At 43.0% G+C, this 26,081-nt stretch overlaps 1 protein-coding gene across 2 annotated transcripts in view; it reads left to right on the top strand.

Moving 5' to 3' along the window:
* Nucleotides 1-26,081, top strand: part of lrrn2 (leucine rich repeat neuronal 2) — a 49,336-nt gene that overhangs the window by 5,206 nt on the left and 18,049 nt on the right. The window contains exon 1 of one of the 2 annotated variants that reach the window (XM_066703214.1): nucleotides 11,237-11,376. The exons of the other annotated variant lie outside the window; for it this stretch is intronic. The gene's annotated coding sequence lies outside the window, so the exon portion shown is untranslated. Of the gene's footprint in view, nucleotides 1-11,236; nucleotides 11,377-26,081 lie in introns of those variants that run through there. 2 annotated transcript variants of the gene reach the window in all.

The following is a 26,081-nucleotide window of genomic DNA, read 5'->3' as shown; positions in this document are numbered from 1 at the left end:
ACCTATAATAAATATTCCCTTTTTTCAATGTAACATTGCCTAAATTAATGAAAAAGCAATGTGTCCATTAAGCATTTCAACTGTAATGTCCTTTTCGAATGCAGTTATCCTTTAGCCTGCGGCGACACAGACTGGAGCTCTGGAAAGATGGGTTTCTATACAACAAGCAATATTGATATTGTTCCTGAGTTAAGAACCCGCCCTCGGTGACCTTCCTTTTACAGCTCATTGGGAATTCTATCTATAAAGTTAATGCAAAAGCCGTATTCATATTTTCTCGCTAAAGAGGCTCGGCTGACATTTTAGAATGAGTAGAACTTTGGAGGGAGGGAGAGAGAGAGGGAGAGAGAGAGAGAGGGAAATACAGTCTTTTGAATCAAGATGGCATTTTCCAATTATATACGTCTTTGCCAGGAATAGAGGCTTTTGCTTATCACATACAATTACTAAAGGGTACAATCTGCATTTTCTCTTAAGAGGAAATTAGAAAAGAAAGGCAGGCAGGAAGGAAAAATAGTCTTTCATGTTTCATTGTAGCTGCATGAGTCGAAGAGGGCCTGCCGCGAAATAAGAGTGAACTGCATCCCAAAATAATCTCAAGATCGACAGGGAGAGCCAGGTGCCTGCTGCTCCGCTGACAGAGCCCATGCTGTGGCTTTGGAGAAGGACTTCCTTTAAACATGCCCGACAAAAACGACATGTCCTTCGCAAGGAATCACTCTACCCTTCAGATGCGACAGGGTAAATTGAATGCCCCTGCTCTCCATTTTATTCAGCACTGAGGAATTGCACCCCAAACCCCATTCTGCCCCTACCGAATGACACCGCTAACCAACAGACCACACCTTGTGTCAATCAAACATAGAAAATGAGACACAATTGCACATTTGGTAGAATAAAACCCTCAGCAGACTTATCTCATTCGTTCTTTAATTAACGTTGAGTTCATTAAAGTTCTGGGCCCAGGCTTCAGCCACCGTGTTTTCAACACATAAGTCATTTATTCTTCTTAATTATTTTCCATGCAGGAAATTAACCGAGGCCATCAATCCATTCAACTTACGATTTTAAATGGCAGAAGCCAATTGCTATCAGTCTAATTTATATTGGCACCAAACCGCCAAGGCCACGGGAGCCGCGGCGCAACCCTGGCGGGGATGTGAGGGGATGTGAACACAATGGTACCCCCCCCAGGTGGGGCACTAATTTGGTGGGAGGCATCCTAACATGTTGAACAATGCAATGGCCAATTTTCTACCCCACTTCCCACTCACTCGGATGCAGACTTGTTCTAATATTTCTCTAACATCCCTCTGTCATTAACGAGGTGAATTGATCCAATATGAAATGATTGTATCCCCGTCGATGCTTCAAGAACCTCCTTCAACCCCAAAGGGAGGTACTTTAATGCTCTTTGTTTCGATTTACACCTGCTGCACGCTCGCTCGAGTCTGTTTTCAGAGCTCTGGATAATTAGGCTACCAGAAAAGGAGCAAACACATCCACTAGTCTGGCTCGTAGGTGGAAACTCATCTGAAATGCATAAACAATTATTACAATTTCAATACTCGTGCAAAATTTTAAAGCTGAGGAGCAGCGATCTTTTCCAGTTGTTAAGCGGACGGTGTTTCCGTCAGCGACAGATGCATCAAGTACGTACGGTAATCTGAAGTGAACGTTGAGGATTATGGGACATTACATTATGATACAGAGGCAGCATATTTTTTCCAGGCAGCAAAACAAAACAAAAAAATTATAATGAGAATGCTCGTCTGGCGAAGGCACAGCTACGAGGATGATATTAATGTTGCATGAGTAGCGGGGAGCAGTCAATAAGTAAATGAATAAATAAAAAAGGGATAATGAGAATGTTTGACCTTTAATATTCTTCAGGTTTGCATGCGATTGGTTTGAAAGATGGCGATGTGGAGGAATGCAATTTAATTTGATTTGATATTTTTTAAAACTCATAATACTGGCACAGTGCTCTTCACTGGGTTTGCTCTGTGCGCACCACCACCCTCCGTCAGTGAGGAGAGAATCCCTCAATTAGTAGAGGGAGCTGCCCAGTGCAGTTTTGGAAACATTAGATTTCAACGCGCTAATCCACTCTTAACCGGATCTCACTGGCAGCTCCTGCGGTATAATTGTTGGTTGGTTTCCAGTCAAATTGGGTTAAGAGACTTAATCAACTGATTACTCATTTTCGGAAAGGCCGGCAGTCAGGCGTCTGGTCTTGGGTGCGTTAAAAACCCTCTGCATCGTTTACCGTGCCTCTTACACACCAGTACAAATCAAGATAAAAATAAGCAAAATAAATAATGAATTAAAGATAAAATAGCAGGTGTTATCACAGACTTAGAGAACTGCAGCTGTATTCACTGTACCTTCAGAAAATTGTGAAACCAGGAGAAGAAGGCATATTGCCTGGTTGTTATCTTGTGCTGCCTTGTTAACAAAACCAAAACAAGAAACACACCTCCCAAAAACACTGACATTGCTCCATAGCATCGAAGAATATGGAATAAAAGTTCTGTCAGATGCCATTGAGACATGAACTGAACTAAACGCTCATCACGGACCACAGAATGACAGCCCCACTTCAGTCACAGTGGTGCAACAACAACAACGTGTTCTGCTGAAGTGTGCCTGAGGTGCACACCCACACAGGCCCTTTTTGGCGGTGCTGCGGACATGCTACTCTCTGCTACGATTAGTCTCTTGTTGTCAAATTTACCTGCAAAGTCCTTCAGTAAACAGCAGCTTTTGCTTTCAATCACCCTGGAGGATCACACACAGGATGCGTTAGGTGTCCTTGATAGCACACACAGAAGACTGAACTAGTTAAGAACTTGATACATTTCTTATAAACAGACACAAAGGAATAAAACTTCAATCTGCCCGAGCAGTCGAATCAGAGATCTGGAGGTGCACGCCTCAAGGTTAATACGGCAGGAAGGATGGGTGCGCTCTACGACAGGAGCAGGACTTATGTAATCCCCCTGCTATTGATTTTTCCCGACTTCCTTTTTCCTTATTTTCTCAAAGTTCAAAGTCTTGCCAATTTCTTGCATCGCTCGAGCGTAACCCTTACATTTCCTCCCATTCCGGCAGCAGAAAGAAAACATGCACTTGATTATTTCCACATAGCTGTCAGTGTGCTAAGAGAGAGAGAAATAATGCAATTATGCATATGAGCCAATGGTATTTAAATCCTAAAAGTCACATTGATATCAGTAAATTGGAGGGCCAGACTCGCCTAGCTTTCGCTCCCCTTTTCAGTTTGAAATGAGTTTTATCTGATTGGATTAAAACATAAATAAAAATAAAAACGAATATAAAACGAACTGCGGAGTAAAACACGGTCAGTGCGTCTGCGGGACTCGTTGGATTTGTGATGGTAGACGGCTTGAGGAATTTTTTAATTTTACGTAATAAAAGCAGGAGGAAAAAAATGTGCTTGTGTATCTGGAGGTTATTTAGCTGTATAAAAAGCAGTGCGTCTGCAAAGTGCTGCATAAGCCAATCTTATCAGCATACTGACAAATAAAAGCCGTTCTAATAAAGGAGGTTAATACAATAAGCCTTAATTGTTTAATTATTTCACCAGTCTGTACCGGGCACAGCTACACACAGAGGGGTTGCCTTCTGACTGATAGCCACAATGCAATGAATCCAATGCGTCAGATTTTTAAGTGCATGAAAAGAGAATAAACAAGTGTGTGCATCCCATATCTCAGCTTGTCCGCCATTGTCAAACGACGGCAATGCTTCAATTTGGGAACCGAAACGAGTTTGATTTGATCCAATTTTACGTGCGTCACAAATGTGACCAATGAAAAACAACAGGAAGACACCTGGATTGGTGCACTTTCTGTGTGTCCTCTGGTAAAGCTTATTGGCGTGTCTAACCACAAAGAAGTATACAACAAATAGCAACAAATACATATAGACAGAAAAGCTATCGCGGAGGAGCTGGGCATGAATGGTACTGATGGATGTAGCTAGAATTCTTCTTGAAATTAGTGAGGCACAGATAGAGCACATAAAAGTGGCCTACATTATTTATAAAGATTAGTACTTAGATTAATGTTGAGCCATGCACTCTGCTTGTGTCTGAGGCGTAGTCAGCTCCAGGCAAGAGTCATCTTCCGCAACCCTAACCTGATGCCTTCTTCTGCCAGGGCAGCAGGGGCCAAGGCTGGCAGGCTGGCAGGTGGTGGGCTGAGCTGCGCGGTTGCTTTCTTGATTAACAGCAATTACAGCCTGGCAGCATGCATCCAGCTGAGGCTGGTGAGAAGTTAATTGTTTCCCTAAAGGGGGTGATGCTTTTAATTAGCGTCAAAAACACTGTCTCCCTTTCCTCGAAATGGCTGGCTGCCTTTGGAGGGAATCGGGGGGCGTCCCAAAGTCTCCTCAAGGTTAGGGACAGACCTACCCTCAAACTGGAACTGGCGCTCCAAAACCCTGTGCCGCTCGTCAGCCGAGTGTGCATGAAGTAATGATATCTGGGTGTTTTATTGCACACACACGTCATGTCGAAATCCCACTCAACAAAGCTTATTTTAATCATACCTCCTTTATTAAATATTTAGCCGTAGAGACTTAACCACTGAGCCGAGATGGTCCAGATTGCCGTTTCCAATTAGGACCGGAAAGACGTCTGCGGATCCTAATGCGATACTGACGTTTTTTATGTATTTATTTCTTTAAACAAGGCAAGACTCTTAAAACGCAGCGAGTGTGACTGAAGCTCGTCGACAGCCCTTTGAATTAAAATGAAGCTTCTTTCTTCGCCAAACGTCAAAGGGATCTGAAGCCAAAATGAAGCAACCGGTGAATTGAGTCCCCCTGTTACACGGCTCCCGAAGACTGCGGCACTGCAGACGGTTAATTTGATGATTTGAACGAGGGCCTCTGCTGACGTCCCAGATTTAGGTTTCACACCTTTTATTTTCATTTAATTTAATGTGCTGGAGTGCGCGGCAAGTGGCGTATTCTTATCTGATTCACTGAACCACTAAAACATGAAATTAAATTATATTCTTCAATATGCTTATTTCTAAAGAAAAAGTTACAGCAGCAGATTTCTTTAAATAAGATTTCCCACAGCCACTTAATTCAATACAGAGTTCTACAGATACACATTTAACATTTGTCAGCTTCTCCCATTTTCTTTAGAGTCTCCCAAAAAGTAAAAATTTGTATATGCCTACATCTCACATCTATATACAGCAGATCCGTTAAACACTCTGGGCTTTTATCTATGATTAATCGATGCCACCGGCTGTACAGGATGAAACCCACAGGGGCACGAGAGGGTCCCCCGCTGAATCCCACACAAACCACTCTCAACGCGCCGCACCGGGGAAGTGACTGAGCTCATTTGCCACACAGCTCAATGAAATTAACAGGAAAATGCAATCACCACAAAGTAAATGTGCAAGTCGTAATAAGAAATTTGATCAGCGTGCTTCCCTATTTAAAGAGCCCTGCGAAATTACCCAAATTCAATTATGCAAAGTGCACAGAGAGCGACTGAAAACAGGCGTCCCTGTTCTGCCTGGGATCACGTGACTCTGCAGCAGCGGCATTTCCACAAGGACTGCCCATCTCCCTAGATTGAGGTCTGTCTTCTCTCTCGGTATTCAGACTGACACCTACGCTCTGCATCAAAGTGGAACCTGTATGGATCGAACATGATATCTTTCCGTGGAGACCATTTCCTTTTAATATCAGACCGACAGGAATGTCCTTCGGTAGGGCACTTTAATCACATTATCTGAAGTAATGCCTTGTAGGATCCTACCTGCCACTCAATCCAAGACCGTTTGATTGTTGTTCTGTTTTGTTTCCCCGTAACCTCAAGCAAGATTTTGTGTCGGCCTGCGAAATTACCTATACAGGGCATTTGTTTAAAAAATAAATAAATTAATAAACAAACAAACGATGCATTGCTCTCTATATGCAGTCATTCACCTGCATGTATGTATGGATGCTGTGTGCATTTATATCAGTAGAGCATTTGAATTGAAGTAAAGAGGTTTTTTTTTTATTGGTCTTATGGACTTTCGTAATTTTTTATAATCACACACTCCCTGTGCGGACAAGTGCACTCAACCTGCCCAGTAAATAAATAAATATATTTATTAACAACGTGTGATTTGGATTGTGTGGCCCTTCCCTCTCCGGCATCAGTCTAGTGCCGCACTTGTCAGAGATTCAGTGTGCTAATGGGACATAAGGTTTCCCTGTGCTCTGGAGGCCTTTTAGAAAAGCACAGCTCTCATTGCAGATGGCAGAGAGAGCCTTGTGCGAAAAAAATAATGTGAATAAGTGTTCCTGCATGAAGTGGATCTTGTGATGCAATCCATAATTCCAACACTCTCGATGTGTGCGCTGAAGGAGCCTATTTCTGTCAAAAGCTTTGTTTACCGCACTCGGTTCCTTTCACCGCAGCTGAGGATTTAAAGAATGAATGCAGCCTAATCAGGACACACAGACACTTTAAAGAGCCCAAAGGGTGCCCTTATCCATATTCATGATGCCCCGAAGTCCTGTAAAGCAGTCTGAGCGAGATGACACAGTCCCCTGGTCTTGGAATGATCAATGTTGATTATTTCATCGCCCCAAGGAATGCTAAATTCCTCCAGGGTCCTTTGTTATTCATCTTATATTGTTTTTTTTCAACTGGGGTAAAAAACTGACCGCTACGTTTCCCAGATTCAGTTTCCCTCACCACACTTCCATGTCTAAAACATTTGTGTTTAGTTAGTGAAGCTAAAACACTTTGCGACCACCAGGGCGGCGTGCAAAACCATCTATCTCTGGAGCAAATCTGGTTCTCGGCCGAATGCTTTCTCCAACAAAATCATAGTGGGGCCTAAATGAGGTTCCCAGCTTCTTGGTAGCATTGATCTCTGAGTAAGTCCTGAAGCATTCACATCCCATAGTGCAGGAAAATCTTTTGGTAAACTCATCTACATTCAAGCAACTTCCGATTGCCACCGGCCCATTCATAATTTTAAAAGTCTTCTCAAACATAAACAAAAGCTCGACAGTTTTACACACCAATAAAGAAAACACTAAAGCATAGATGTAATGGATTAGACTTTGTTTTTGCACAATTTCTGTTACCTACGGCTGTTGGCCGTACGTTGGCTTAAAGCTGCATGGTAATCCTCTTACTAAGCCAATGATATCAGACAGGAATGAACAAGGGATGGATGGATGGATAGACAGATGAATGGACACATTAATTAATTAATGGATGGATGGTCGGACAAACAATAAATACATTGACCCTTTCAATCATGAATCTTGTACATGATGATGTACAATATTAATATTGTGGTTTTACTATTAGCCTTTTATGCCAAATAATTCATATAATTCACCGTACAATAATCATTCAAGGCAACTTTCACGATGGCCGCTTAAATGATCAATCCAAGAACTATCCCCTGCTCTTTGCATCTAGTTCTCTTAGGAGAAAATAAATCAGAGGAACTCACAAACTCAAGTGATTTAGCCCCACCATCTTGTAGCCTTTCAAATGGCTCATGTGTACGCAGATCTTAGAAAATGACGCATTTAGCCTTGCTTCCAACAGATAACCAGCAGGCCTTTTTGGGGGGAAGTACATTAACTCCTGCATTTCTCTTTCCAGGGTCTTGCTTATCTGGGCCACGAAGCTATTTAATCCTAAAAGGCCTTCACACATTTGTGGGAGGCATCACAATGGGGCTCTCTTGCTTCACGTGAGCATTAATGGCTTTCTGCCCCACTAGCATTTAATGCATGTGGGATCTGAAATTAGTTTTGTTTGGAGGCATAAACCTCTGCTGCTCCATAAATGTCAAGCTGACTTTCGTTCAGGCAATTATTAGATTTTCTGAACAATATCGGCACAGTCGTCTGGATCAGAAGAAAATTGGATTTCCTCTCTTTCTTTCTCTCTCTCTCTCTCTCTCTGGTTTACCCCCTCCCTATGCTTCCATATTTTACCTGTTATTTTTTGTTTTTGTTTTGGCTTTGTTTTTCAGTTACAACCACATAGAAACTCAACTGAGGAAGTCTTAATATATTTAGGGAAAATTAGGAACATTTGAAAGTCCCATTGAAAGGATGAACGAGAACATTAGAAAGGATAGCGTAATCGCAAATGATTTTCTTCCAGATTTTGAAGCTGCACTTTTTTTTGACAAAGCGCCACATCTAATTAAGTTTCAATTAAGCCATTTCAAAACAGTCATTTCAGTACTTCAGATTTAATTCCATTTTCTTGGTTCGTTTTTGCACTTAATGTCACTATTATCAACATTGGGCAATGGACTGCTCATAAATATCTCACTGCTTTTAAAACCCCAGGATTACCAGAAAAGAAAAACAATTAGGTGTTTAATTGACCTGTCATAAATGCTTTAACGTCACAAAAAGCAAAGTAACTCAAAGCAGGCCTAAAATGAAGGACACTTGATAGCACACATTGTTTTTTGCTGATTTTTAATCTCTTTTTAATCCACTATTCCAGTTTTAGTGCCGTGTTTTAGATGAGTCAGACTGAGTCCGATTTGGCAATGAATCCCTGCTAGAAAACACTGTACATCAGTACTTCTCCACACATTAATGTTCATGTTGTGCAATAAAAGCTGACCTTCGATGGTAGGTTGAACTGTGAGCTGCTCAGGGACTCCTTTATGGCTTTACTGACACTGAAGAATGCAGTAAAGAAAACACTGGGGGGCGAGAAAGAAAAAAAACTGATGTCCCTAAATGTACACTTTAAAAGATCTGGGATTTGTGAATAAAATGACCAGTCATGGCTGACATTAAAAAGAAATCCACAGCTATAATCATCTTTTAATGTACAACAACCAGAACTCCATGGTTTCCCGATAAAGCATGTTCTTCAGCTGCAAGTGCACGGGAGAGGAATAGCATTTAAAAATACCCTGGGCAGTCTGTAGTGCTCAAAACTTGGATGGATCAACATCTGAGCGCTGTGCTTTGCCAGCTGCTCATTACCTCGTGTCATGTGCCCTCAGAAAGGAAAGAAATGTGTGATTTTTTCAGTTACACTGATATAATTTTCCCATATTATGATTCGGTTATAATCTTGTTTCTGTAATTACACTTCTGTAATTACAATCTACGATTTGCCACCAGTCTTTAAAAGCCCTGGGAGTTCCTGCATCACCCGTCCACATTCAGCTATGAGCCTCACAGATAATCAGTGATCGATGACACAAATTACAGTACAAAGGTAGGCAGCGCGGCAGTGCGATTGCATTGTCCCCGCGATTGACAAACGGACTACAAAAATACAATCGGCATTGATCCCTCAGTCGTTGCAGTATGTGTTCTATAGATATCTATTAAGGCTGGTATGGATTTTGTTTTTCCCCCCTCATGTAGTTACCACTGTCCAGAACAGGGGGATGATTGCCAACCAGAATAGACAATAGACAACCAAGGAGCTCCATCAGCAGCAGACTACTAACAATGACGGATAAAGACCGTGATTAGAGAGACAAACAGAAAGACAAGGAGACTGGGGGATACTGTATGGATTGATGGAGAGGCCGATACAGACAGATAAGGAGTTTCGCTCGTCTCAGGAAGAGAAAAAAAAAAGAAAAGAAAAAAAGACAGCCCAGGCAGATAGAGAGATTGCGTGTCTGGAAGACGAGAGAGGGAGGTCAGGCAGCAAGAGATGTGGGGCCTGGCTGTGTGTGACTTTCTGAATGGGGAAACAGCTGCAGCACAACTGCAAAATCCCTGTCTGTAATTCTTGCGTAGTCCCACGGTGGGTCAGGGTGCACGGAAAGAGAGAATGTGACTCAGGTTTCTCTGCATGCGTCCTCTTCCGATTCAACAAAGGCTGGTTTTTCGTCCCGTCTTCAATCCGCTGCAAAGAAATATCATCATTGTAAGCATCCAGCTGTTTTGCTGCCTCTTCTGAGCAAAGAAAGAAAGAAGTGGAATCAATCCTTCCTATGACATTTGCTTCCCCTTAGTATGTTATTGAATTGTGCTGACAAATCAAATGAGAGTACACTGAACTGAAGTGGCCTTGGAGAAATTATTTATTTGCGATCTGTGTCGAGTGAAAAGCTTGCACCATGATCCCTTTTCATCTAAAAAGTATAGTCTGAAGCAAGCAGGTGAAGAAGAAAGATCCCCCCTTTACAAACACAGAGAGACACAAAGGTTTGTGAGGAGTCTGCTGCCTAGCTGTGTTGTCACTGCAAATAGATTAGGATTCCTCGAGATGGGGAGCGATATTGGAGGATCAATCAGCGACACAAAACCAGCCAAGCTTTAATGAGCTGTTCAGACTGTCTCAGTCTTTATTACAAACCCCCCATCATCATCACCACACACACGCACACACACACACACACACACACACACACACAACCTTTTCATAAATCACCCAGGCTTGTGCTATTATTATACATTATACAGGTTTTTTTTTTTACATTTAATGTGTAGAGCTGCAAAAATAAAGTTTATCTTAATTAGAGAAGTTAACAAAACAATCCCATGTTAATACCCTAGTCTATGTACATTATCTACACTATCAGCCACATGGACATGATATTCTTTGTTAAGTTTGCTTATGGCTTATAACATAAAATGGAAACAAACTTACCTGAACTTTTCAGGCCAATTTTCTCCTGGCATGCATCTGAATAATAATAATAATAATAATAATAATAATAAAAGGAAATAATTAAAAGACAGCTGTTGGAATAATAACCAGATGTATTTTTTATATATATCTGGGGGATGAAAATGGAAAGGTTTAGAGTTTGGCACTATTCACTACAATATAATGGCATTCCCACAGCTCGAGATTGAAAAATAATTAATCTTGATTTGGTTTAAATTCGGGCTGTTAAAGAGCTTGACTCTACATAGATATCGACATTTTTTTAAATTATTATTATTAATATATTCTGCTGACAGGCATGCGAAGCAGGTGGATGACAGATAGGATATATATCGACTTTTCTTCGCTCGGCAGACAATGCCTGTGACCCCTGTGACGTAGTTGAGACAGTTCACAGGTCGCGTTCTGATTTCCGCAGTTTTGCGCAGATTTGCAGAAGCTCTGCGATTCCATTGGTGGAGCTGCGCAGACCCGCGCATAACTGCGTCACACGGCGAGCGCTGTTCAGTCTGCAAGCAGGGTTGCCAAATTCGTGGTAAAAAATGGAAGCCATGGGGGGAAAAGGATATGAAACACGGGGCAAAAGTAAAAAACGGGCGCCTCTGCAGGCCGGGCCTGCGCGTCCGGATAACAGTTGCTGGCAGGTTGGAGGTGTGAGTATGCCAGTATTGCGACTCACACGAATGCATGAATGAATGGTATGTTGTTTTGCAGTTGAAGTTGACTATAAACAGATATCATCTACACGAGTGTTCTCCACAGATTTTTACTCCATAGACGCCAGATTTTTGTATTCGTCAAACTCTGACAGACTGATCAAGTTCAGTTCATGGCAGAACTTTAATCAATTGATCTGCCAACAGGGAGATCTAATTATTTTACGATCACTACCTTCCTTATGTTATTATTGTTATAATTATGTAGTATTATTTACAAAAGAGATCTCTCATCTACAAAGATGTGCACACGCTCCCTGTCCCGCCACAGTGATTGATTGTTCATTGTGTTTGGTCTCACATTCTGGCTGTCCTTCTCTTTTCTTCTGCAAATACACTTTTTATTCTTTTTCTTTTTTTCTTCTGCCTCTCCTCGTAAACCTCAATAAAACTTCACATTAAATCCAATCGTTTCTGATTAAAGTGCTGCTCGGCAGATATGTAATAGGCAGGCTAAATGTTTGAAGCAGCTATGAATATATAATGCATCGCTATACAGCGTGCAGAGTGAAAATGCTTTATGTTGAGGAGAGGGAGGGGGCTTTAGGATAAACCTGCCCAATATGTATTTACAATACATTTGAATATCGAGGTCCTGGGAAATCAAGGGCGGCTGTTTGTGCTGTATTTGAAAGGGGTTGGGTTGTTTTGGCATTTTTCAAATCCAGTAATTATGTACACTTTAGGATAGGCAATGTTAGGGGCTGCTAGATTCAGGCAAATTCCAACCATGGTGTTGTTTAAATTAAGCACAGTGGTCTCCTCTATGCTTTTGCCAAAATCCTATATTATTGGATTACCATTTTTAATCTCTGCACAATACTATCATGCTGTTTCTCTGAAGTTGTATTTCCACCTTGGGATTCGTGTACTTTAAATTGGACAAGCTTGACAAAAAGCAGCCAAAAACAAATTCAAAAAAACAAAAGCACACCCTGTATCATGTTGGATTCCGCAACACCTTGTTTCCCTGCTGGGGATTTAGGAGAAATCGTGTAGCAGAGACACAGGTGCAATCATAGCGATTCCCCCCAGGGAGTAGCAGATTAACCTGCAACTGGGACATCATGGGCTTTTCTATTTCATTATCTTGCCGCCTGCAATTATACAGTGGTCCCCAGGTGGGATTAAGATGGAAGACTGGTCTGGACTGTTCTGATGGAGAATGTGTGTGTGTGTGTGTTTGGTCAAGCCCAGGTGAATCATAGTGGCGGAGAAATCCCTTCTCTTCTCCTTGCTTGTATTCATCTGTCACCTTGATCAATTTGGAGGCCAACTCTTGAAGTTGCCATTTTGCTTTTATTTTGCCCGTGGGTACAATCAGGTATAACTATCAATGCTGGGACAATATCTCAGGAACTTAAGAAAGTTTACAATCGAGAGGAGGCCATTCACCCCATTGTGCTCATTTGGCGTTCATTAATAACTAAGTGATCAAGGATCCTATCCAGTCTGTTTTTGAATGTTCCCAAATTGTCTCTTCAGCCACATCGCTGGGGAGTTTGTTCAGATTGTGACGCCTCTCTGTGTGAAGAAGTGTCTCCTATTTTCTGTCTTGAATGCCTTGAAGCCCAATTTCCATTTGTGTCCCCGGGTGTGTGTGTCCCTGCTGATCTGGAAAAGCTCCTCTGGTTTGATGTGGTCGATGCCTTTCGTGATTTTGAAGACTTGGATCAAGTCCCCACGTAGTCTCCTCTGTTCCAGGGTGAAAAAGTTCAGGTCCTCAGTCTCTCAGTAGGACATTCCCTTCAGACCTGGAATAAGTCTGGTTGCTCTCCTCTGAACTGCCTCTAGAGCAGCGATATCTTTCTTGAAGTGAGGAGCCTAGAACTGCCCACAGTATCCAGATGAGCTCTAACTAGTGCATTGTACAGTCTGAACATCACTGCCCTTGTTCTCAATTCTACACTTTTGACAAGTGTCTTGTATTTTTGTAGTTGCTGCTGATGTTTTTAAGCATGATACTCTACTGGTTCTTGCCTGTTTTCATGCTGGGTGGGAATTTCACTTGAGTGGAGTTGGGAAACATAACTGACAATGTAACTGAAGTCAGAGGAAAGAGCCCCTACGAGACGGGGCGGTTAGGTGTGTGTGTGTGTGCAGGAGGGCTGGCCTCAGCAGGGCTCAATCACAGTGGGAGGAGACTGACTTCACCCTGGCCGGGCCGGGCCGGGGAGTTTTGTCATCCCGCTAATAGCCTTGTACTGCGGGAGATAAATGACTGCAGCTGAGCAGCTGGGCTTTTACTGCAGCGCCTCTCGCTCCTTCAGAGGCTCCGAGAGTCGGGAAGGACACTGATTAACTGCCCTCCTCCTCCAGCCTTCACTCCCTGTATTTAGTTTTCAGCTCTCCTCCCTCTTCTTCTTCTCTCCTCCCTCCTTAGTTTTCTCTTTCCAGACCCACAGATTTGTCTCTCTTGCCACATGCGATGCCTCGAATAGGAAACAGAAATTGTACCTGTGTGGAAATATAACTAACAGGCACCTCAGCACCATCCCTTTTTCTCTCTTCAGTGTAAGATGTCTTAGAAAATCCTCTTCCGCAATCTGTCTGGCTGTGCCTTACCTGTAGGTTTCACTCACTCCCTTCCTATCCTCCCAAGCACCAGCGGTTCTTCCATCTCCACCTGCAAACGTCTGGCACTTAAGACCTTTTCTTGTCTTTTCCCTTCAGGCGGGGAACCCTCTTCTCCCTGATGATGTCAGACAAACAGATTCCATCTCCCAGCTGCGGAGAACCCGTCTCCTGTCACAGACCTCACTCCCACATGGGACATTATTGCATTATCCATATTGAACACTGTGGGATTTATGTGCATACAGAAGCCCTGTTAAAAAAAAGGCAGCAGCTTGATTGATTGTATTTGGGTATCTCTGCATGCAGGTTTGTGTATGCACAGTACATTGTGACAGTTCGCTGGCAAATTTGTAGCGTCTGCTGTATGAAATCTCAGAGCTAGGATCAGTCATTACCCCCCCTCTTTCCTGAACTCCAATCTGGGCTTGACTGCCACTCTCCCAACCTCTCTGCCCTTCCCTATTTAACTTCTACAATGACTCCAGCTGCAGCTCCATGTGTCCCTCGGCTCTATCCATTTGGGCTCTGATGCGCTCAGACCGATCCCCTCACCGTCGGATGTGCCATGCCCCAGAATTGCGAGTCTTAAATAATTGTTTGACCCCCATGTAGGGAGCTGTGATAAATTCCTCAGCAAAACTCGATTAGACCTGACACAGAGGCAGCCAGCAATATGAGCTCAACGTCTCTCCCCCCATCTCTCCCTGCTCAGTGGTAACCTTCAATTCTACGCTGCCAAACCGCGAGCCACTCGCTTAAAGTGTGAGCCATAAATGTCAAGCAGCATTAAATCCGAGGTGATGTCATTAAAGTTACTGCTCGTGTTTGTCTGGCGACGGACATATTGTACAGTGCAAATCACACCGCCAGCTGCCAGAGCCGGCTCTCTCTGCACGACCATTCTCGGCTCCCGCAGTAACAGAGGATCATCACGCTGTCATTAAACCAGACACACAAGCGAATGTTGCCATTTTCCAGGCTCCTGCAACGCGCGCCAAGGTTCGACACTCCCTGGCAAGGCTTTATTACGATAACTCGGGACAGTTGTGCAGGGCTACATGCCGTGTGCTAATGAGATACCATGCACTGGCTCTTCAAAACCCATGTTGTTGGACCAAATCTTGTCTGTAAGTGGCAGACAGCTCCAGGGTGTATTAACTGATGCACCTAAGTATCTCTCTTCCATCAGCTCTGCTCCCCTCCATCCAATTTGCCTGCCATAATTGCTCTTGTCATGTAGGAGACCAGCTCTACGTAAATATTTTCAGAACACAAGTAGCACTTGGAACAGACCTTTGAACAATGGTGCAACAGTGACTTTCAGATCAAAAAAGTCAGCCTCCCACCCCCATTTTTTTGTAACCCATATGCACAAGCCTGTATAAACCTCTCTGCAGTCCTGAAATGCTCTGGATGGTTATTGTAGAGCCCAAAGACCTCCTTAGTGCTGCATAATGCTTATTGCAGCATACAAAGCAAGCCATTAATCATCGGAACTCAAGTTATAATTTGCATGTCAACCTGAGTGTTAAAAAGAAACAAAAAAAACGTCCCTTTCATAGTAACAGCGACGACACAATTTGACTCATCGAAAGAGGCCTTTTAGCACTCTCTTTAAAAGGGCATTGTATTTAAATTGCTAAACGAATGCATAAATTAAAATAGCATGAAAAATGACCCCCGAGACTCGAGACGATTCCTCATAAGAGGAGTGGATGTGTGCTCAACACCTGCCACTGAGAGGGAGCAGGCGTCTGTGCTTCCCGCTGCAAAGTGCTGAGATATTGTAGAAGCAAGGCTGTACATTGTTGTGGGACAGATAAACGCTCATATGTATTCCGGTAACTATTGGATTCGCGCAATGGCAGTGAAATATGGCAAGATTGATGAGGAGAAGCTCTAATTATGCTGGCCTCAGCTGATTTTCTGCTTATGAAAAATGCTCTCGCTAACTAAACTCTATGTCAAACGGAAGGGGGGGAAATAAACAAACACAATTCGACTCAAGAAAAGTATTTTAACATTTTCCGTTGAGTGCCCTGCTCTTTTGTTGATTCAGTTATACATTAAGATAACGCAAGGCTTGTTTTGAGCTGTCTGCTCTTGCCGTAGCATTTTATCAGTCCGAAAGGTCTGTTTATCATTTCCTTTTCTTCCTCCTTCTTCCTTTCATTCTTTTTTTGTATCGTGTGCAAAACAAATGGACCAAAAAAAGAGCAGAGTTTGTTTGATAATTTCAGAATTAGGCTGTAAAGAATTGCATAAGAATTCCAGAACAGAACTAGGAGAACAGGGACTTGTATATCCAGGTGCTTAGATGGGATTATTAAACTTTTCTGAATGTCAGGGTGAAAAATAAATAGATAAATGGTAATAATAATACTAATAATAATAAGACCCCATGTTCACCTGGCTTGGTCTGCATTAAGAGCTGTAAAGTTCAGAACAGATTTGTGATGCGTTTGCACACTTACTTACAGCACAGTTTTGAGTTAAAGGCCACGCAACAAATGGAGTTTCAGTTAACAGAAATATTGTATAAAGCTTTATCACTATTTGCCATGTTAGCTTCAATATAAATAAGTGGAAAAAAATGAAATGAGCTCGCTGGGGAAACTATTGATTACATTTTTTTTCTCTCTTTTCTTTCTCTGGTTTCCAGATATTTTTATTCTGCAAATCAGCCAGGGGCAACTTAATCCTTTCAGCCTCCACAGGCTGCCCTGCTCTGCATTCTGCCTGAGCTCCCATTCGCCCAATCGAGCAAAGTTCTTTCTTAATTCATCAGGCTGAACATTTATGTTGGTTTATATACAGGTTTTATAAAGACAGTGATTTACACAACTCTTGTCCTGCGTAATAAAGGGTCCGAGACCAGTTTGCAGCTCTGCGGTGTTAAACGAGGTTGACTGCATCGGCGTCAACAAACGATTAAATGCCCTCATGAATTATATGTAAATAATTATTAACATTCTGATTATTTATGTCTCTCTTTACCTGCAATCACAGCTTGAACGCTTTTACCCAAACGTCCTTTCTTTGATGGAATTTAATGAAACGAGTCTGTGGTACTGTGCAGAGCTCAATTGGGACTGGTACTACTTATAGCAGCTTACAGGATTGTGCGACACAAGCCCCATAATTGTCTCCTTCCCTCACTGCAGTATCCCATAAACAGTAACACTGCACTAAATGAATATTCAGCTTTATAGATTGTGTTTTCTGGGAGGAAATTAGGGTGAGAGCGAGTGTGCTGCTGAACACCTGAAACCGGAGGACAGCTGCAAGTTTTATATTAATTCGTCTGCACTCAGTGAAATTAAACTGTCAGCAAAGGGAAGGAATTTATTCAAAGCAGCGCACATTTGTAGGTGTTATTTGTTGGTTACAATATATATATATACACCGATCAGCCATAACATTATGACCACTGACAGGTGAAGTGAATGACACTGATAATCTCGTTATCATGGCACCTGTCAGTGGGTGGGATATATTAGGCAGCAAGTGAACATTTTGTCCTCAAAGTTGATGTGTTGGAAGTAGGAAAAATGGGCAGCGTAAGGATCTGAGCAACTTTGACAAGGGCCACATTGTGATGGCTAGATGACTGGGTCAGAGCATCTCCAAAACTGCAGCTCTTGTGGGGTGTTCCCGGTCTGCAGTGGTCAGTACCTATCAAAAGTGGACCAAGGAAGGAAAAGCGGTGAACTGGCGACAGGGTCATGGGCGGCCAAGGCTCATTGATGCACGTGGGGAGCGAAGGCTGGCCCATGTGGTCTGATCCAACAGACGAGCTACTGTAGCTCAAATTGATGGTTCTGATAGAAAGGTTTCAGAACACACAGTGCATCGCAGTTTGTTGCGTATGGGGCTGCGTAGCTGCAGACCAGTCAGGGTGCCCATGCTGACCCCTGTCCACTGCCGAAAGCACCTACAATGGGCACGTGAGCATCAGAACTGGACCACGGAGCAATGGAAGAAGGTGGCCTGGTCTGATGAATCACGAGTTCAAGGTGTTGACTTGGCCTCCAAATTCCCCAGATCTCAATCCAATCGAGCATCTGTGGGATGTGCTGGACAAACAAGTCCGATCCATGGAGGCCCCACCTCGCAACTTACAGGACTTAAAGGATCTGCTGCTAACGTCTTGGTGCCAGATACCACAGCACACCTTCAGAGGTCTAGTGGAGTCCATGCCTCGACGGGTCAGGGCTGTTTTGAGGTCAAAAGGGGGACCTACACAATATTAGGCAGGTGGTCATAATGTTATGGCTGATCGGTGTATATATATATATATATATATATATATGAGAGAGAGAGTGTGAGAGAGGGATTTAAACTCATTCAGCAATTTAATCTTGATTGCATAATTGGCATAACCCATACGACTAACACACAGAGAAATCAATGCGCAAACCTCTCCCCCAGTCAATCACTCCCTAACTCCTCCTTGCAAACCCACTCAGATGATTTGAACACCCGTGTCACGCAGCCCCAGCTCTCATCAGCTCGTCAAAATTGATGCGCTGCCCCCATCCCGGAGCGCCGTGCGCGGGAGCTTGAGTATTCCAGCCCCGTATGCAGGGGGCTGAGATCTGCAAATACTAATCAAAATTACAAATGCATGCAAGCCTGGCAGTGGCAGCAGAGGAACAATTATGGCATTTAACTGCTGATTTGAGCCATCAAAACGCCTTCTCTCTTCGTCAGCATCACTGGCAAAAGTGGGTGTAATTAAGCCAGCGACACACTCCTTCGTCTCCTCAATTTTGAGGCAGATTACGGGCCGTGGAAATTGTTTTCTGAGCCTGCAGCATTTTACAAATTCTAACTTTTTCTGTAACAAAAACAAATACACGTAGTAGAACCGAGCATAGGGGTGGCAGAGGCGGGAGATTGATCTGGAAACGAGAAGGGAGAAGCTGTCAGGTAGGCTGTGTGACCTTGTTCCAGGAGCTCAGGGAGTGGGAAAAGAGACTGCAGGCTGCCGATTAGGGGCGGCCAGGCTTCGATAGAAACCGTGGCCTTGTAGTCAGAGCAGAGGGACTGAGACGGAGGAGGAGGCTCTTGGAGATCAGCGCATTTGTGAACGGACTGATGCTGGCGTGTAATATTTTCATCTCATCTAACAAACCTTTCGATTGCACAAGACTGAGGGAGGCGGCTTTTCGGTGGGATTTCAGATACTATTGCAGATACTGCTGGGGATCGCATATGCCCCCACAACCATTTTGTCAAGAATGCTTTTTAGCTAGAGGGATTGTATGAAAAAATAAATGTGCGTGAAACAAATGTACCAAAGTTATGGGGGACTAGTGTGACCTTTTATTAGAGAACGAAATGCCTGAGGGAGGGAAAATTTTCTTACCAATTCCTGGCTGATCCATTTTACGCTGATATTCTCTTCCAGTGAAAGAATAACACATTGTCTGTGAGTTCAATTACACACAGTTGCAACAGGCTCATTAGTAAAGGAGATTTCATTTATTAGCACTTTTTCCTTTAAAAAAAAACCTACAAGTGATGATAAATGAATAACAAATAATAGCAAAATATTGGAGCTGTTACATATGCTCAGTTCCCCTGGCTACATTAGCTGGAATGTCAGGCAGTCTGCAAACGCTTTTCTTTCCCCACAAATTAATTAATGTGTGTATTTATTTTGGGGGTTGTAACTTACAGCTCCAAATGGATTGTTAATTAAAGCAGAGCAAATTGTGCCCTGCTTTTTCCATTACATGTCATTACATTCTTGATTGCATCTCGTTGTGCATTTTTGCCTCCCTGTCTTGGTTCTAATTAACATTTTCAGACATATTCAGAGGTTTCAAAGAGTGCTAGAGAACAGGCATAATCCCGACCAGTTTCTTTTCATGCATAGAAAATTCGATTTTACAATTGGCATGGTTTTGGGACCCAGATAATACTATAGATTTATTTTGCCGTGCAACAGGATATTTCTATGGAGGCTGATGTTCTTCTCTTGGAAACGGGTGCTGAAAGGACTGAGTAACAGGAAGTGAAGAGAAGGAGTGACCATTAGTAACAGTGGGGTGGAGAGTGCGTGATCTGCTCGGTCATTATGAATTACTCATAACAAACAAATCCCTAACACAGTGAACGCTGCACAATAACCCCTTGCACATTATTACTTGGCAAATTGAGAACAACAGACAACAACGGAGCCCGTCTCATTAGCATTAATCGCCATTAAAACCCTAGACAATGTTTGTTTGCAGTAAAACCCATGGCACTGTGAAAAATACAATAAAATCGGACAACCGGCTAAACACCATCCAGGTGCTGTAAAACACTTTATTTTGGTAACCCCCTCTCCGGGATGAAATCTGTTTTGATAAATATAAAATGTCCTTTGATTGTGCTTGGCTGAAGCCTCCCACTCATGTCAAAGACTGCTGGCACTTCAGTGTGCATGCTTGCACGGGTCACCACCTTGCTGCACAGAAAAGAGACCGTATGATGGTTTTACACTGGGCTCCAGTCCGCCTGAATGAATGTGTAATCGATGCAAGGAGATCCATTTCTGGTACGTGGGTGTTGTGTTGTGAAGATGAGCGAAATTGACTCAACAGTTCCCCCATATGTTTTAAATGCCCAGCCATTGTAATTACAATTTAATACCTGAGGCTTTACTCTTTATTTGATTCATCTTCGTTCCTCGCTTGCTCAACACACATTTCCTTAGCTTTTTTATTTCTTAATTTAATTTAATTTTACAATGCCTGTTCTGGGGCAGACATTTCCAAATATCTGATGCATTTGAAGAGGGGGAAAAAGCGACAAAACCGCCCCCGAAAAACAGTACGCATTTAAATTTGAGACGTATGCATATACCAGGACCCGCATGAAAAATGACTCAGCCGTCTTGTACTGTACATTAAATTTTAATCTATGTCTTTCTGCTGTAAATATTTTACAGGAGTGTAATTAACTTCAGACCATGTGGGCCTCTGGGGGGCACGAGAGCTTCCTCTTTAATCACTCCCTCATGGGGTGGAAGGTCATCTGGCCGAATCTGCCGCTCTATGACCTCAAACTGGAGTCCAGGTTCTCACAGTGATCTGCCAGCGACCTGATCGATGCCCTATTGGCAGCTCGTTCCATCAGGTGCAGAGTGAGCTGAGGTTATTTACTGGAGTGCTGTGCAAGTGGCTCTAATGAATACAGACACACCCTGGATGAGAGGAGACAGTCTATGCTGCCAGACTGCTGTCTCCAGTCCTGTTCCACAGCGAGCAGGTTTATCAAGACCGGCTACTCCTCTGCAGATATCCCTCCTTGGTCTTTGTTAACCTTTTCGGGGCCCTACACTCTTTTGTTGGCATCCTTCAGCCACAAAATAACAGCCAGTGTATACACATTGAGTATTTAACATTTTCTGTTGCACTCGCTAACGACTTATTTTCTTCTTTGAGAGTCTTGAGGGGATGCTCTCCTGTAAATCTATGCAAAGCACTTCTAAGCATTTTCTAATGAAACCTGCGGGATTTATTAGTCAAAAGAGGATGCTTCCTTTAGAGCCCTGTTCCTAGGAGGCTAAAACCGAGAGGCGTGCCACACGGACGGATCTAGACTCAGACTCTCCCGTGTAACACAAAGTGTACGACATGCGTGATTACAAAACAGGCCGAGGACACGCGGGTGTTTGCTATCGACTGACAGGAACACACACGTGCATGTTTTACCTAACACTGACAGATGCGCCATCTCTCTCAGTGAGACTTTTATGAGACCTTGACAAACCACCAAGTTTCCCCTCAGGAAGGGATGAAAACACAGCCTGGTCTTCATGGCACAAAATACACATCTTGAAAGTACCTCACAGGGAATGACAGGGTAACATCACTGAGGGATACGGTCTATAAATGAGCCATATCCCACCAGGTAATGCCCCATGTACTTGGTTAAGGTTCACTGTTCTTTTCACTTTTCTGTTCTCCTTTTTTCTTCTTTTCATTCTTTAGCCCCAGAGGGTTGTCTCTTAGGCCTCTCCATTCTCACTTGATGGATGTCTTTGTTTCAATTATCTCTCACGATGGGAGTACAAGCTTGCGCGCCTGATTTACTCGCAGCCTAGAAAGAGAGAGCAGGAGGCAGTGCAAATAGCCTTGTGAGGACAGCAAGACATTTCCCACAGTGGGATCTCGGGCCATTGTTCACATGCAGCGTTGCTCTTGCGTGACTGACGTTACACTCCCAACGAGGAGAGTCAAGTGCCAAGTGCCTGAGGGGCTGTGAGACGCATCACTCTGAGCGCCTCGTCTTCTGTATGGAGACCATGTCGGCTTGTGCGAATGGCACCTGAACGTTAGTCATCATGTAGTGACACCTCAGCGCCGTTTGTTTCATTATATGTCGAATATTTAAGAAGTTCCCCTTTTCTAAACTATTAGGATACATACACAATCATGGCATTTGTTATCTAACTAAAACATAAGAAAGCCCCAAATGAGTGCAGGCTACTTGCTTTTGTTTCCATGAATTCATCATAAAAGGGTTTCTTCCTGTTGGATCTGCCCCAGCTGTCGGGATAAGCAGCATGTTCCAAACACCTCATGTTATGATCCCCAAAATGTTTCAGAAATAAGTGACAAAAAACAAGTATATCATTAGCACTGTGACTCGTAGACTTTGTGAAACACCCTGAAAAGGGTGAGAGAAACATAGGCAGGCTAAATTAAGACTGGAAGTGGTATTTAATTGATAACACCAACATCTTCAAACTGCATGACTGTCCATCTGAGAGTACAAAGCAGGCCATTGAGACCGAACCACACAGTAAGAAGGCATTTAAAAGAAAGATAGAAATCTGCATTGTGCTGAAAGTAGGGAAACTGATAATGGGTAGCTGATTCTCTACAAATGCTTTAAAGGAAACTTAGATTGAAGTTGCTGTTAAAAAATTCATACTCCCTCCCCCAGTGTTAAGCAAATATGACTGCCAGTTTACTGAATAAAAAAAGCTGTCTAGTCTCGTGCTCCCAACTCGTTACTAATAAGACCAACATGCTGCAGTGCCTGGGAACACAGCTATACAAAAACACAAAGGACACAAAAGTTTGCTGAAGAGCTGACTGAATATAAAATACAAACCATGTCTCAATAATGACAACAACAATGCATGTAAAAAAAATGTAAAAAAAAAAAAAAATCAGCAGGCAATTCTTGAATGCAGTGATAAAACCATCATTAAATTGAAGTTCGGTAAAGCTCAGAATCCGGGGGTGTGCCAGAGCCACTGAGAGGCAAGAGGCAACTGTCTGTGTCACTGATGGCCCTGAGAGAGCTAGAGAGAGAGAGAGAGAGAGAGTGTTAGACAGAAGACAGAAGTAATGAAAGAGATGACAGAGCCCCTCCACACGCACACACAATGAAGAGGGACCACAGTAATTATATCACCCTATGGGGAAGATGGTCTGTTCTTTAATTAAAGGCTAATTAGCAGCAGTGGCCATCCATTTTCCTTTGAGCTTAGTCGTGTGGAGGGGATGGCAGGCCAGGCTTACTTGCAAGGTCACATCGCGGATTAGTGCCACCATGCCAGGTCTCATTATCTCACTGTGGTTTTAATTACCCTCCGAAGAATGGGTGCAATTGTTTGCAGAATGTCTAGGGGGCAGTAAGTGGAGGAAGAGGAGGCATGGGGGGGGGCAGTTTGTGGGGTTGGGGCTAGAGACAGGAGTTTGCTGCTCACCAAGGCCGCCAACCATTGGAGCTCCAGCAAACATGTGACACACGCAGACTGAGACACCAAGCAGACACTCTTGACACCACCGCAAGGGCTTTCACCCACTGCTCCCCCCTCTCTCTCTATCTCTCTCTCTCGGCATCTTTCTGTCTCCCTGCCTTTCTCTCTCTCAGCACACTATACCATCACATGCTGCCTTCACACCAACCATACGCCAAAAATACCCTCCAACGGTCTTGTTAGTTCTCCAGGGAACCATTTCATTGTGCTGAGGTAGAGGTGGGGGTATAATTACCAAGACAAAAGAAGAAAACAAACAGTGGGTTCAGTATTCATTCGCCCATTTCACATGCGAACAACATACAGTTTTGCTGGAATAATCAGGCAATAGTGGCAGGATTGGGGTAGGAATGGGAATCACTGGTGAAGCATGAAGGCTTGATCTACCCCAAACACTTAATCCACTGCATGCCAGTGAGACTTAGCATTTCTATGGCACTGTGTCCATTTCAAGGTTGAACTGAAGTGTACTCAGAACAATCTTGACTTTGGCCTCTATAAAAGGCTGACCCATCTAAAATGATTGAACACCGTGTGTGTGTGTGTGTGTGTGTGTGTAGAACACAGACACATACTATGATGAAAAACATGAAAAACAACATGGATGTGGCTAGCTAATTCGCCAAACTGGCAGCAAGCTTGAGGTAAATAAAAGTATATTTGCTACAGCCATGGGGGCATGAAGCTACACAATCTAGTGAAAATAATTTATGAACAGAGTAAGCTAGTAAAAAGGGCTCGTTACAGGCCACATCTCAGTTGCATCGCATCGCTGTCGTCTATAGCCTGCAGGAGGTATTAGTTAATCAAAGTTAAACTCCAGCACCAGAGTCATATGTTTCCTGGTTTAGATTGAGCTCAAGGAGCAGGTTTAGTGTATCAGTCAGCACATTGTAGGGACTGGGCCATTCATCAAGACTGTACCAATCAATACTCTGGGCCCTGCGTTTCTCTGGAAGCACAGTCTGATTCCATTACGCTCCTGCAAAATAAAACGGGAACCTGTGACACCTCGGCACGGGCTCCCGCTCCACTCGCTCACCGACATTTTAGAAAAACGTACTTCGGATCACTCCCCGAAAAAGTCTGATTGCTTTGTACCTCCGTAAGGCGATTTAGAATTCAGGAAGAGGCAGAGATTATACATTTTGGTTTGTTGCGTAGGCTTCCCGAGACTAACAGGGAGTAGCTGACCTCTGTGGAGAATGTTTATTTTTAATGCATGATGAATATTTTGTTCTAGTCTTTCAATTTGAGTGGAACAAATATTGATCAAGTGATTTGGTAGCTACAGTCCTGACTGAGTCACCAAGCAGGAATATAAAAATACATGTTTTTGTTTTCTTTCTGGAGGAGAGCTAAACTCCAGAGTAAAGTAGAGTGAAGCTCACTCTGGTCTGCTTGGATACAACTGAAGTCTACCTGTTTTAACTGATTTCACTGGTGAGTATCAACATAAAGCGCAGTAGAAGGGCAGGTATTATGGGAATACATTTGAGGTGAATCCGAGCAAATGGCAAAAAGTCTTGGCCCTCAATATTCAAAGGATGAAGCTAAACAGCAATCTGACTTTTCATCGTTGCTCCAAGTTTCTGCCACAGCCATAATTTTCCTTAACGTCACTTTCCTAAAACGCTACGACTTTACACCATGAACTACATGACCGAAGATAAGAAAAGGAAAAAAACAGTGCCTTCTGTTAGTTCATAATTACATTAATAACCCAGTGCTTCCATGACCTGTTAGTTAATCTATTCTACTCCTATGCCAACCCACTAAAAAACTAAAACAAACATGAACTGGCTGCTGCTTAGATTTTATTGTTTGAGACATGAAATGTGATTTCACTATTGGACAATGATAAAACGCCCATGCTTTGTGTACAGTGTGTGTTTTCAGTCCCATTTGTGTGTGTCAAAGCACTTCAGATGGACTCAACACGGAGTCACTGAGTGCACAGCAATGAAAGTATATTGATGATCCTATCAGAAATCTTGTGTCAGCTAGATACCATTGTGCTTTCTGGCAGTGCACCAATTTGATGATGGGATATTTTTCACTGTCTTTCTATGGGTTTTAAGAATCTGTCTCCGGGATGTTCACAATCCCTAACCCTGTACTTGAAATCCCGCAGGATGTAGTACAGTTTGGAATGAGCAATTCCCACGTAATTCTCCCATCAGCCATTGCAGTATCATACTGGGTTCTATTAATAGAGAAAAAAGTGCACACTGAAACTTTGGCTAGTTAATATATATATATATAGATGAAAGAGAAAAGTTCTTTATAGCACGGGGTTCCCTGGGAAAGAAATCCAGTAGCACTTTTGTGTTGGGTT

The sequence above is a fragment of the Amia ocellicauda genome, chromosome 5, assembly GCF_036373705.1.
Source record: "Amia ocellicauda isolate fAmiCal2 chromosome 5, fAmiCal2.hap1, whole genome shotgun sequence".
Taxonomy (NCBI): Eukaryota; Metazoa; Chordata; class Actinopteri; order Amiiformes; family Amiidae; genus Amia; species Amia ocellicauda.
This window is presented reverse-complemented; position numbering and strand designations above follow the sequence as displayed.